A 14,646-nucleotide genomic window follows, 5' to 3' on the forward strand; every position below is an offset into this window, starting at 1 on the left:
GCAAGTATAAATCTGGGCCTTAGTTCTCTGAGACCGAATACACAAAGCTGAAACTGTGGAAGCTCTATTTCCTTTGTCATGAAGTAGGCTAAAAGCCATCCTAAATTTATGGCCAATGATACTTAAAGCACTGATCCTGCATCAATTCACGTTGGCTACCTACCACCAATGTTTATTACATTAGTGCTTTAGTTCTGGATCAATCACGGAACTTAGGGCCATATTTATACTCTGTTTGCGCCGGATTTGCGTCGTTTTTTTTTACGCAAATTCGACGCAAAACGAACTCCATATTTATACTTTGGCGTTAGACGCATCTAGCGCCAAAGATCATGGAGTTTGCGTCATTTTTTAGCGTGGACACCTTCCTTGCTTTAATGATATGCAAGGTAGGCGTTCCCGTCTAAAAAATGACTCCGAGGCATGTGCGCCGTATTTATACTCCCAGGCAAAAATGACGCCCGGGAGTGGGTGGGTAAAAAAAAATGACGTCCAGCCGTTTTTGCGTCATTTTTTAGCGCCTGGTCAGGGCAGGCGTTAAGGGACCTGTGGGCTCGGAAGGAGCCCAGAGGTGCCCTCCCATGCTCCCAGGGAAACCCCCTGCCACCCTTGCCCACCCCCAGGAGGACGCCCAAGGATGGAGGGACCCACCCCTGGGACATTAAGGTAAGTGTTGGTAAGTATTTTTTTTTTTTTTGTGGCATAGGGGGGCCTGATTTGTGCCCCCCTACATGCCACTATGCCCAATGACCATGCCCAGGGGACATAAGTCCCCTGGGCATGGTCATTGGGCAAGGGGCCATGACTCCTGTCTTTGCTAAGACAGGAGTCATTTCAATGGGGGTTGGGAGTCAAAAAAAATGGCGCAAATCGGGTTGAGGCGAAAATTTTGCCTCAGCCTGACTTGCCCCATTTTTTGACGCCCAAGCTCCATTTTACCCTACGCCGGCGCTGCCTGGTGTAAGTCATTTTTTTTTACGCACACCAGGCAGCTCCGCCGGCTAACGCCGGCTAACGTCATTGAATAAATACGGTGCCTGCATGGCGCTTCAGAATGGCGTTAGCCGGCGTTACATTTTTTGACGCACAACTGCGTTGGCACAGTTGTGCGTCGAAAAGTATAAATATGGCCCTTAATTTCTTAACTGCGTCAATTTATTTTCTGTTTTCACGCGACTTAACGAACGTAATTCGCTCTGTGTTCCACAAAGATTTTGGCCTCTTCATGTATTTTTTACTTCAGAACTTCAGAATTATTGAAGAGTTTTCGAAATAAAGCTGGTGTTCATGTTAAAAAACAACAGGGAATATTTTATTTCCATCTTGACTTGCTATGGGGAATTGATGCAGTCTGTGTTTAGGTTATCTAAGACTGGAACTATTTCCAAATAATTTTGTTTAAATATTACAAAGACATATAAAAGTAACTTAATTGTATTTCTCGATCAGGTGTGCACTTCATGAAGACAATAAGTAATAAAAACCAAACAATTAAACAGACATGGATATTCCAGAATGACTATGAATTATTAAACGTCTAATTTAACATTTTTTTAGATAATGGTAATGGAACGATTGGAGCTACTTCCTACATAACTTCATCCTTTTTGTAGTGTTTTTTTGTCCGAAAGAAGAAATCCAGCACACCATGGACTAACAACAAGGCATTGCGATATCTTTGTGGCGACGTAGTCTCACAGGGTTGCGAGGTTGATTTCGTTTGGCTGAGACGCTTAAGGGAAAACGCTACTCACATTCCTGTGCGGTTATTAGTCACAGTAATCGTTTATTTTCTACACTTGACAAATAAACCATAATGCACTCAGCTCTGAGTTTCCCCCGGTCATAATTTGACTTTGTTTGACTTAGGACAAGCTCCATATTATGAAAAAGTATTCAGTAATGGACGGGGAGTCTGTTAAAAAACTCTTCACAGCGTTATTAATTTGCAAGTACAATGCACGCTGCCACTCAATGGGACCACCAAGAAAGTCTCATTATCTTTAAAAATGCGTTCATGGGAAAACTAGAGCAGTGTATCCCGTTCATTTTTGAGGCAATTTACTCCATTTAGCTGTGGTATTGATGCAAAAGAAAGGAAGACTGTCATTTGGAACATCTGCAGCTCCTGCAGAGAGAAATCGATATTTTCAACAGGTGAAATACCTGACTAAGTTTGAAGAAAATAATAGGAATCGTTTACAATTAAAATCCAGTGTATGAAGTACAATATATAAGCGTGGTCTCCCTTAACTTTTTGCCTCTGTTCCCCAGGTTGTTGATGTGTGCTAGACTCTGATTGTGCTGTTTTTGTAACTCTGGGCACTTTACCACTGCTTACCTGTGCTGAAGTGCAAGTGCACCTTTACAAGATGTGTATGTAATTGGTTTATCCATGATTGGCATGTTTGATTTACTAGTAAGTCCCTAGTAAAGTGCACTAGAGGTGCCAGGGCCTGTAAATCAAATGCTACTAGTGAGCCTGCAGCACTGGTTGTGCCACCCACATAAGTAGCTCTGTAATCATGTCTCGACCTGCCATTGCAGTGTCTGTGTGTGCAGTTTTAACTGTAAATTCGACTTGGCAAGTGTACCCATTTGCCAGGCCTAAACCTTCCCTTTACTTACATGTCAAACACCCTCTAAGGTAGGCCCTAGGTAGCCCCAAGGCCTGTTCCTCTCATAGGTTAACATGGTGGCTACCTTTAAATCTGATTAAAGTGTAGATTCCCTTTGGGAGCTGATGGACATGTGGAGTTTGGGGTCTCTGAACTCACAATTTAAAAATACATCTTTTAGTAAAGTTGATTTTAAGATTGTGTGTTTGAAAATGCCACTTTTAGAAAGTGAAAATTTTCTTGCTTATACCATTTCTGTGACTCTGTCTGTTTTTGGATTCCCTGTCTGGGTCAGTTTGACAGTTGGGCTGGTTGCACCTCACACTAGACAGTGACACAAAGGGAGCTGGGGTGTAGCCTGCACATCCTGATGAGCCATCTGTGCTAGGAGGGGGGTGAGGAGTGGTCATTCACACCTGAAAGGGCTGTGCCTGCCCTCACACAATGCAGTCTCCAACCCCCTGGTGAGTGTCTGGGGCCTGGCCTGGGCAAGGCAGAATTTCACATTCCAAAGAGACTTTACTTTGGAGTAGGCCTACTTCAAAGGAGAAAATGGGCATAAGAAGGGTACCCAAAACCACAGACTGTAGAAACCCATCTGGAAACAAGAGGAACCTCTGCCTGGAGAAGAGCTGAAGAGCTGAGGAAGGAGAGCTGCCCTGCCTGTTACTGTGCTTTGTGGAGCTATCCTGCAGTTGCTGCTTCTGCCAGAGTAAGAGGGCAAAGACTGGACTTTGTGTGCCTCCCATCTTGAGAAGAACTCTCCAAGGGCTTGATTTAGAGCTTGCATCCTGTTGTTTGAAGTCTCAGGGACAGCAAAGACTTCTCTCTGCCACCACCTGGAGTCTCTGGAGAGACTCCTACTCTGCCCTGTGGTGCCCATCCAGTTCCTGGGACCCTGAAAGGAGAAGTTGGCAGCCTAAAGAAAAGGAAATCCATGCACAGAGCGCTGTGCGGGGAAAAGATCGACACAACTCCAATCTGCGGCTGAAGAAATGACGCACCACCAGCTCTACGGCTGAAAATCGGCGCCCGCCAGAAACGCAACCGAAGAATTGACACACGGAGCAGGAGAAACGACGTGCAGCATCGCTGACGGAGACCGGGAGATCGCAACCAGCGCTGCATGGTTTTCGGATCATCATGCGGCTGGATTTCCGACTCAAGTACCACTGGGCATGTAAAAACAACGCAAGGCCTGCCCGGACCCAAGAGTGCTGCGGGATCGCCGCATCACTCTCCTGCGGAGAGAAGAAATGGCACGCCCTGAGCTGTCAAAAGGAGAAACAACGCATGGTCCCACTTGTAAGTGGAATCGACGCATCACCAGCCCCTTTTTGATGCACACTCGCCAGTGTGGGGTTATTTTTGACGCAGCTGAGGTACTTTTCACGCTAACAGTGTTAGTCTGTGTTTAAAATTACTTAAAGACTCTTTTTGCATTTTTATGAATAACTTGACTTGTGTATTGTGGATTTTTGTTGTTTTGGTCTTGTTTTGTTTAGATAAATATTTCCTATTTTTCAAAACCTGTGTTGTGTCATTTTGAAGTGTTTTCATTAGGTTACTGTGTGTGTTGGTACAAATACTTTACACCTAGCACTCTGAAATTAATCCTACTGCTCTGCCAAGCTACCAAGGGGCCAAGCAGGGGTTAGGTGAGGGTGATCCTCTTTTACCCTGAGTAGAGTGAGGGTCCTTGCTTGAACAGGGGGTAACCTGACTGCCAACCAAAGACCCCATTTCTAACAGACTTGTTTAAACATGCCTTATTTTTTTAATCACAGTGCAAACAACCACATGTGCAGGGGCTTCAATTACGAGAAACTTTGGGGCATATTTATATTTATATTTTGACGCTAGACCTGTCTAGAGCCAAAATAAATTTGTGTTAACGTCATTTTTCAGATGAGTGAAACCTCCTGTGTCAATGAGATGCAGGGTAGGCATTTCCATCGAAAAAATGACTCAAACACCCTAGCGCCATATTTAACCACCCAGGCAAAAAAAGACGCACAGATGGGAGGGGGACCCAAAAAATGACATTAACACTGATTTGCGTAAAAATGTAACACCTGGATCAGGGCAGGTATGAAAATGAGGCTAACACACCACTACTTAAGGAAAACACAAAGAAGCAACATTACAACCCACAGGAGAAGATGGAGGTGATACTGATGCATCTTGCAAGACGCCGTAGAGGACAGCAACAACTTCAGAAATCGCCAGGACAACAACGTGGCCCACAAAGGCAATGCAGAAGGCAGGTGAGGGTCTTCAGAAGCAGGGCAACCCTCCTTGGCCTCAAGGACCTGAGCATAATTCAGACTTATAGACTCAACCGGCAAGCTATACTACACCTGCTGCACCACATTGAGCCACAAATTGCAGCCAGCCTGCAGACCCCATACAACATGCCACCTATTACAAAGCTGCTCGCTGTCCTGCACATGCTGGCAAGTGGTTCATTCCAAACAATGGGTGCACTGGTTGATGGTGTCTAATAGCTGTTGTTCTCTGCATTTCTGCCAAAGGTGTTAGAAGCCATCACCCCCTGACACCCCGTCACATCAGATTCCCCAACGCCCAGAAAAAGCAGCAGGAGAACAAACAGGGGTTCGATCAAATCCATGGCTTCCCGCATGTGCAAGGTGCAATTGACTGCACCCATGTCCGGCTCATACCACCTGCAGCAACAGAGTGCCTGTATCGGAATCGCAAGCACACGCATTACATTAATGTGTAGGCCATAGTGGACCACCACTGATTATTCATGAACGTTTTGGCCAAATATCCTGGGAGTGTCCATGACGCCTACATATTCCAGCACAATACAATCAATTAACAATTCCCGGATGAACAATTTCGAAATGGCCTACTTGTGGGTAAGTCTACAAATCTAGTAATGTACACACAACACCCCAATCCTGTCGGACCCACAAGACATACACCATTACATATGGCAAGGCATATGGCAAGGGTTACACAAATGTGCAGGTGATAACACATATGCAACACAAAAGGATGATCGACGGAGTGCTGACACTGCAAACATTCACCCCCATTCACAGATCTGGGTTTAATCCATCGTTCTTTTGTTCACCATGCCACCCCAGTTTGGACCCAGCCATATGCAAATCAGTCTTGACCCTGTTCCTCATGGGAACAGTCCAGCCCGAACTGCCAAGCCAGGTCCTCCCTGGACCGGAAACAAACATCCTAGGACCGGTTTCAGTGTATCACCCTTCTTCAGCCAGGCTAGCTTGATTCCAGTGGCACAGTGAGCAAGGGACCCACGTCTGGGCATACCCTTCCCACTTGGGGCAACTTTACCAACACAAAAAGATGATGGACGGAGTGCTGACAATGCAAACGCTCACCCCCAGTCACAGATCTCGGTTTAATCCATTGTTCTTTTGCTCACCATGCCACCCCAGTTTGGACCCAGCCATATGCAAATCAGTCTTGACCCTGTTCCTCATGGGAACAGTCCAGCCCAAACTGCCAGGCCAGGTCCTCACTGGACCGGAAACAAACATCTTGGGACCGGTTTCAGGGTATCACCCTTCTTCACCCAGGCTAGATTGATTCCAGTGGCACAGTGAGCAAGGGACACACGTCTAGGCATACCCTTCCCACTTGGTGCAACTTTACCAACACAAAAGGATGATGGATGGAGTGCTGACAATGCAAACACTCACCCCCAGTCACAGATCTGGGTTTAATCCATCGTTCTTTTGCTCACCATACCACCCCAGTTTGGACCCAGCCATATGCAAATCAGTCTTGACCTTGTTACTCATGGGAACAGTCCAGCCCGAACTGCCAGGCCAGGTCCTCCCTGGACCGGAAACTAACATCCTGGGACCAGTTTCAGGGTATCACCCTTCTTCAGCCAGGCTAGCTGGATTCCAGTGGCACAGTGAGCAAGGGACCCACATCTGGGCATACCCTTCTCACTTGGGGCAACTTTACCAACACAAACGGATGATGGACGGAGTGCTGACAATGCAAACACTCACCCCCAGTCACAGATCTGGGTTTAATCAATCGTTCTTTTGCTCACCATGCCACCCCAGTTTGGACCCAGCCATATGCAAATCAGTCTTGACCCTGTTCCTCATGGGAACAGTCCAGCCCGAACTGCCTGGCCAGGTCCTCCCTGGACCGGAAACAAACATCCTGGGAATGGTTTCAGGGTATCACCCTTCTTCAGCCAGGCTAGCTTGATTCCAGTGGCACAGTGAGCAAGGGACCCACGTCTGGGCATACCCTTCCCACTTGGGGCAACTTTACCAACACAAAAGGATGATGGACGGAGTGCTGAGAATGCAAAGACTCACCCCCAGTCACAGTTCTGGGATTAATCCATTGTTCTTTTGCTCACCATGCCACCGTAGTTTGGACCCAGCCATGTGCAAATCAGTCTTGACCCTGTTCCTCATGGGAACAGTCCAGCCCGAACTGCCAGGCCAGGTCCTCCCTGGACCAGAAACAAACATCCTGGGACCGGTTTCAGGATATCACCCTTCTTCAGCCAGGCTAGCTTGATTCCAGTGGCACAGTGAGCAAGGGACCCACGTCTGGGCATACCCTTCCCACTTGGGGCAACTTTACCAACACAAAAGGATGATGGACGGAGTGCTGACAATGCAAACGCTCACCCCCAGTCACAGATCTGGGTTTAATCCATCGTTCTTTTGCTCACCATGCCACCCCAGTTTGGACCCAGCCATATGCAAATCAGTCTTGACCCTGTTCCTCATGGGAATGCAGAAGGCAGGTGAGGGTCTTCAGAAGCAGGGCAACCCTCCTTGGCCTCAGGGACCTCAGCATAATTCAGACTTATAGACTCAACCGGCAAGCTATACTACACCTGCTGCACCACATTGAGCCACAAATTGCAGCCAGCCTGCAGACCCCACACAACATGCCACCTATTACAAAGCTGCTCGCTGTCCTGCACATGCTGGCAAGTGGTTCATTCCAAACAATGGGTGCACTGGTTGGTGGTGTCTAATAGCTGTTGTTCTCTGCATTTCTGCCAAAGGTGTTAGAAGCCATCACCCCCTGACACCCTGTCACATCAGATTCCCCAACGCCCAGCAAAAGCAGCAGGAGAACAAACAGGGGTTCGATCAAATCCATGGCTTCCCGCATGTGCAAGGTGCAATTGACTGCACCCATGTCCGGCTCATACCACCTGCAGCAACAGAGTGCCTGTATCGGAATCGCAAGCACACGCATTACATTATTGTGTAGGCCATGGTGGACCACCACTGAGTATTCATGAACATTTTGGCCAAATATCCTGGGAGTGTCCATGACGCCTACATATTCCAGCACAATACAATCAATTAACAATTCCAGGATGAACAATTTCGAAATGGCCTACTTGTGGGTAAGTCTACAAATCTAGTAATGTACACACAACACCCCAATCCTATCGGACCCACAAGACATACACCACTACAGTAACATATGGCAAGGGTTACACAAATGTGCAGGTGATAACACATATGCAACACAAAAGGATGATGGACGGAGTGCTGACACTGCAAACACTCACCTCCAGTCACAGATCTGGGTTTAATCCATCGTTCTTTTGTTCACCATGCCACCCCAGTTTCGACACAGCCATATGCAAATCAGTCTTGACCTTGTTACTCATGGGAACAGTCCAGCCCGAACTGCCAGGCCAGGTCCTCCCTGGACCGGAAACAAGCATCCTGGGACCGGTTTCAGTGTATCACCCTTCTTCAGCCAGGCTAGCTTGATTCCAGTGGCACAGTGAGCAAGGGACCCACTTCTGGGCATACCCTTCCCACTTAGTGCAACTTTACCAACACAAAAGGATGATGGACGGAGTGCTGACAATGCAAACGCTCACCCCCAGTCACAGATCTGGGTTCAATCCATCGTTCATTTGCTCACCATACCACTCCAGTTTGGACCCAGCCATATGCAAATCAGTCTTGACCCTGTTCCTCATGGGAACAGTCCAGCCCGAACTGCCTGGCCAGGTCCTCCCTGGACCGGAAACAAACATCCTGGGACCGGTTTCACTGTATCACCCTTCTTCAGCCAGGCTAGCTTGATTCCAGTGGCACAGTGAGCAAGGGACCCACGTCTGGGCATACCCTTCCTACTTGGGGCAACTTTACCAACACAAAAGGATGATGGACGGAGTGCTGAGAATGCAAAGACTCACCCCCAGTCACAGTTCTGGGATTAATCCATCGTTCTTTTGCTCACCATGCCACCCCAGTTTGGACCCAGCCATGTGCAAATCTGTCTTGACCCTGTTCCTCATGGGAACAGTCCAGCCCGAACTGCCAGGCCAAGTCCTCCCTGGACAGGAAACAAACATCTTGGGACCGGTTTCAGGGTATCGCCCTTCTTCAGCCAGGCTAGCTTGTTTCCAGTGGCACAGTGAGCAAGGGACCCACGTCTGGGCATACCCTTCCCACTTGGGGCAACTTTACCAACACAAAAGGATGATGGACAGAGTGCTGACAATGCAAACACTCACCCCCAGTCACAGATCTGGGTTTAATCCATTGTTCTTTTGCTCACCATGCCACCGTAGTTTGGACCCAGCCATGTGCAAATCAGTCTGGACCCTGTTCCTCATGGGAACAGTCCAGCCCGAACTGCCAGGCCAGGTCCTCCCTGGACCGGAAACAAACATCCTGGGACTGGTTTCAGGATATCACCCTTCTTCAGCCAGGGTAGCTTGATTCCAGTGGCACAGTGAGCAAGGGACCCACATCTGGGCATACCCTTCCCACTTGGGGCAACTTTACTAACACAAAAGGATGATGGACAGAGTGCTGACAATGCAAACACTCATCCCCAGTCACAGATCTGGGTTTAATCCATCGTTCTTTTACTCACCGTGCCAGCCTAGTTTGGACCCAGCCATATACAAATCAGTCTTGACCCTGTTCCTCATGGGAACAGTCCAGCCTGAACTGCCAAGCCAGGTCATCCATGGACCGGAAACAAACATTCTGGGACCGGTTTCAGGGTATCACCCTTTTTCAGCCAGGCTAGCTTGATTCCAGTGGCACAGTGAGCAAGGGACCCACATTTGGGCATACCCTTCTCACTTGGGGCAACTTTACCAACACAAAAGGATGATGGACAGAGTGCTGACAATGCAAACACTCACCCCCAGTCACAGATCTGGGTTTAATCCATCGTTCTTTTAATCACCATGCCACCCAGTTTGGACCAAGCCATATGCAAATCAGTCTTGACCCTGTTCCTCATGGGAACAGTCCAGCCCGAACTGCCAGGCCAGGTCTTCTCTGGACCGGAAACAAACATCCTGGGACCGGTTTCAGGGTATCACCCTTCTAACCGTGTGTCTAACCTCAGGGAGCATGTCACAAATACAAATCTGAAGAGTACAGCAACATCACATGTGAAGCGTAAGAGTGAACTGCTACCATCACACACATCACAATTAGCCCTATCACTTGAATGTGAAAACTGAGGGACACAGTTTATGGACCACAACATATTAACTACATCCACATTGCCAACTTGAACAACAATAGCTCATCATACACAACAACAACATGTCTAAAAATGAGCTAAATAAGGGGCCCACACAATGGGCAGTGGATGTCAAAATATGGTGAGACTGCAATGTTTGAACAGACAACTAACACAACTCAGTGTGAAAGTTTCAATGGCTGCATGGCGCATGTGTGACAAGATGGGGACATCATTGGTGACAATTCTCAACATGATTATCCTAGGTAAGACAAGGGGAAACACCCGGAAGAACGAGTCCGGAATCAGAAGGTTGTGAAAAACAAAAGCGAAACAACGCTTTCGTTTTCCATGACTCCCTGGTTTTGGTACCTTAACCACGCATGTCTGAACAACGTACACGCGTGGTTAAGGCACAGAAGGGAGTCGGAGTGGACGCGGTGAAGGAGGAGGTAAGTTGGGCTGGGACTAGGGCTGTTTTTGGTGGGGCTGGGGGTGATTAGGGTTTGAAGGCAGGGTTTAGGTTTTAGGGGTGGGGGTGGGGAATTGGGGTATTTTTAGTTTTTGGGGTGGGGTGGAGGGCTGGGGTGGAAGCATGCTGGGTCGTGCATGGTGATTGCTAATGCCTTTACCAGGAATGTATTTACAATGGTAAAATCGTTGTAAACGCATTTGTTGTAAAGGCATTTAAGGGGGTCATTCTAAGTTTGGCGGGCGGCGGTCGCCGCCCGCCAAACTTACGCTGCCAAATGACCGCTCTGCGGTCAAAAGACCGCGGGGGCCATTCAGACTTTCCCGCTGGGCCGGCGGGCACCCGCCAAGAGAGCGCCCGCCGGCCCAGCGGGAAGGGCCCTGCAACACAGAAGCCGGCTCCGAATGGAGCCGGCGGTGTTGCAGGGGTGCGACGGGTGCAGTTGCACCCGTCGCGATTTTCAATGTCTGCTATGCAGACAGTGAAAATCATGCTGGGGCTCTTTTAGAGGGCCTCTGCACTGCCCATGCCACTGGTGAAAACCGCCAGAAACAGGCTGGCGGGAAGGGGGTCGGAATCCCCATCAGCGCCGCCATGGAGGATTCTCCCAGCCGGGGCTAATCCGGCGGGAAACCGCCGGACCCGGCTGGGCGACCGCGGCTTTACAGCCGCGGTCGGAATACCACATGAAGCACCGCCAGCCTGTTGGCGGTGCTTCCGTGGACAGCCAACCTGGCGGTCTATGACCGCCAGGGTTGGCATGAGGGCCTTAGTGTTTAGAACAAGGTCATTGTTCCAACCTCGTTGTTGAGCCATGGGTGGTTTAGGCACCCGTGATTCAGACATATAACCATGACAAGCAATGGGAGATATGAGTATGCACAGTACACCCCTGGAAATCACTCCTACCACTGCCCTGGGTGCAATCATGTCACAGGGTACACATGACCTCACACTTTGCACAGACACATCTATGGAATGCATGTCAGAAAAGATGAGAACATATGCACCTAGTGCTGCAGGCCCACCACAAATTAATTGTAATTACAAAGCAAAATGTTATGATTTTCGACTGTCTATTGTGTTCAATACATGATATGGTTGGAATGTAGGCAGTGTGTCAATCACAGAATGTAGCAAAGACGTACACATGTTAGACATATGTTTAGTCCACACACAAGTCATCCATATACTCAAGATTAACATATGGAGACATTTGCCAGATTGCATTCATCAGTCATAATGAACAATGCCTGAGCTGTGAATGTTGTATGAAATGTGATGCTCTGTAAGACAACTACACACAGCACATATGTGAACACAATTCACAATCATATACTGTTAGACCTGACAGCCTTGGGGTGGTCACCCCTAACTTTTTGTCTGCCTCCCTCCACTTTTGAGATACTGTTTTCACAGTTTTTTAGACTCTGCGCACTTTACCACTGCTAACCAGTGCTAAAGTGCATATGCTCTCTCCCTTTAAACATGGTAACATTGGATCACACCCAATTGGGCTATTTAATTTACTTATTTATAAGTCCCTAGTAGAGTGCTCTATATGTGCCCAGGGCATGTAGATTAAAAGCTACTAGTGGGCCTGCAGCACTGATTGTGCCACCCACTTCAGTAGACCTTTCACCTTGTCTCAGGCCTGCCATTGCAAGGTCTGTCTGTGTGTAGTTTCACTGCCAAATCGACTTAGCATTTAAAAGTACTTGCCAAGCCTAAAACTCCCCTACTTCTACATATAAGTCACCCTTAAGGTGTGCCCTAGGTAACCCCTTGGGCAGGGTGCTGTGTAGGAAAAAGGCAGGACATGTACCTGTGTAGTTTACATGTCCTGGTAGTGTAAAACTCTTAAATTCATTTTTACACTACTGTGACGCCTGCTTCCTTCCCAGGCTAACTTTGGGGCTGTCCTCATACATTGTTTGAGTGGTAGCTGCTGATCTGAAAGGAGTAGGAAGGTCATATTTAGTATGGCCAGAATGGTAATACAAAATCCTGCTGACTGGTGAAGCTGGATTTAATATTACTATTTTAGAAATGCCACTTTTGAAAGTGAGCATTTCTCTGCACTTAAATCTTTCTGTACCTTACAATCCATGTCTGGTTGGGTTTAGTTGACAGCTCCTTGTGCATTCACTCAGACACACCCAAAACACACTCAGCCTCACATGCATACATCTGCATTTTGAATGGGTCTTCCTGGGCTGGGAGCGTGGAGGGCCTGCTCTCACACAAAGGACTGCCACACCCCCTAATGGGACCCTGGCAGACAGGATTGAACTGAAAGGGGACCTGTTGCACTTCTAAGCCACTCTTTGAAGTCTTCCCCACATCAAAGGCACATTTGGGTATAAAAACAGGGCCTATGCCCTACCACCTCTGACACTTCCTGGAGAAGATACCTGAACAAGAACCTGCACCCTGACAAAAAGAACTGACTGGCTGCCTAAAGCACTCACCTGACGGCTTTCTGATAGGGCTGCTGCCTTGCTGTTGCCCTGCTGTCTTGCTACTCTCTTCCCTTGTTGCAGAAGTGCTCTCCAAGGGCTTGGATAGAGCTTGCTTCCTGTTCCCTGAAGTCTCAGGACCAAAAAGACTTCTCTCCTGCAGATGAAATCTCCGTGCAGCGAAAATTCGATGCACCAACTACCAAGAACGACGTAAAGCCTGCTCTCAGTGAAACATTCACCGCACGCTGAGTCCAGAATGACGCAGCCCGACTTTGCGACAGAAGATCGATGCAGCACCAGCGGCGTGACCGGACCTTCAACACACAGCCCTACTGGATCGAAGCAAGCTGACTCAGAACAACGACACCCGACTTCCTGAGAGGATTCGACGCAGCATCTGCCCTGCGGAAGAAAATTCCACGTATTGCCTACCGGAATCGACACAGCCCCTGTGACTTCGCTCTGCAAGCCCAGGATTCCACGCATCATCCCCGGGGCGTCTGAAAAACCCCACAACCCGAAGAGGATCCAAGTTTGCCTGCCGGAAATCAACGCAACATGTTCCGCATGTGGAAAATAACGATGCAAGTCGGTGTGCGAAGCGGCGAAACCGACGCACACTCACCGTTTTCCACGCATCTCCTCCTCTGTGGTCCATTGCGAGGATTTTACCAACGCAAACCAGGTACTTTGCCCTGCAAGAGACACTTGTTGTTTCTAAGAGAACTTAAGGCACTTTTTCTTGCTTTTACAGTAATATTTTAACTCTAAAGACACTTGATATCACTTTCAGTGATGTCCCTACATTTGCTTATTTCATCCGTTAATTATTTTGACCTGCATTTATCCAGATAAATATTATGTATTTTTCTAAACACTCTGTGGTGTATTTTTGTGGTGTTATATTGTGGTATTGTATGATTTATTGCCCAAATACTTTGCACATTGCCTTCTAAGTTAAGCCTGACTGCTCAGTGCCAAGCTACCAGAGGGTGGGCACAGGATAATTTGGATTGTGTGTGACTTACCTTGATTAGAGAGAGGGTCCTTGCTTGGACACGGGGTAACTTGACTGCCAACCAAGGACCCCATTTCTAACACATACCATCACGCTTGCATAGTATTGAATGCCATACATATGTGGATACACAGTTGTCACACATACAGACACTTGCATGATGTGCATACATTTGCATGCTGTTGATTCTGTAACACACACACTGGGGGTAACACACCAATCACTCACAAATCACATTGTACAATGGACTACCACATGTGGCCATACACAAAATGCCATACTGCAACACAGCAAATACAATTGCTATGTTGATACAGGATGCAAACATTAACAAAAGTCAAAAACACACAATCAGGAATAGAGTAAAAAAAATTACGCAAAAGCGTTGGAAATATCCGCAATGCTGATTTACTGTTAATTCGATGCATAAGGGTAATTTGTCAATATAAATAGACACACTTAAGTAATGCGTCTGAAATAATCACGCAAATATCAGATGCGTCAAAAAAATACACACATAACAGAAATCATGACGCAAGGGCACAGGAAGTGATGTAATAGGAAATCGTGTTT

This window comes from Pleurodeles waltl, chromosome 2_2 (genome assembly GCF_031143425.1).
Source record: "Pleurodeles waltl isolate 20211129_DDA chromosome 2_2, aPleWal1.hap1.20221129, whole genome shotgun sequence".
NCBI lineage: Eukaryota > Metazoa > Chordata > Amphibia > Caudata > Salamandridae > Pleurodeles > Pleurodeles waltl.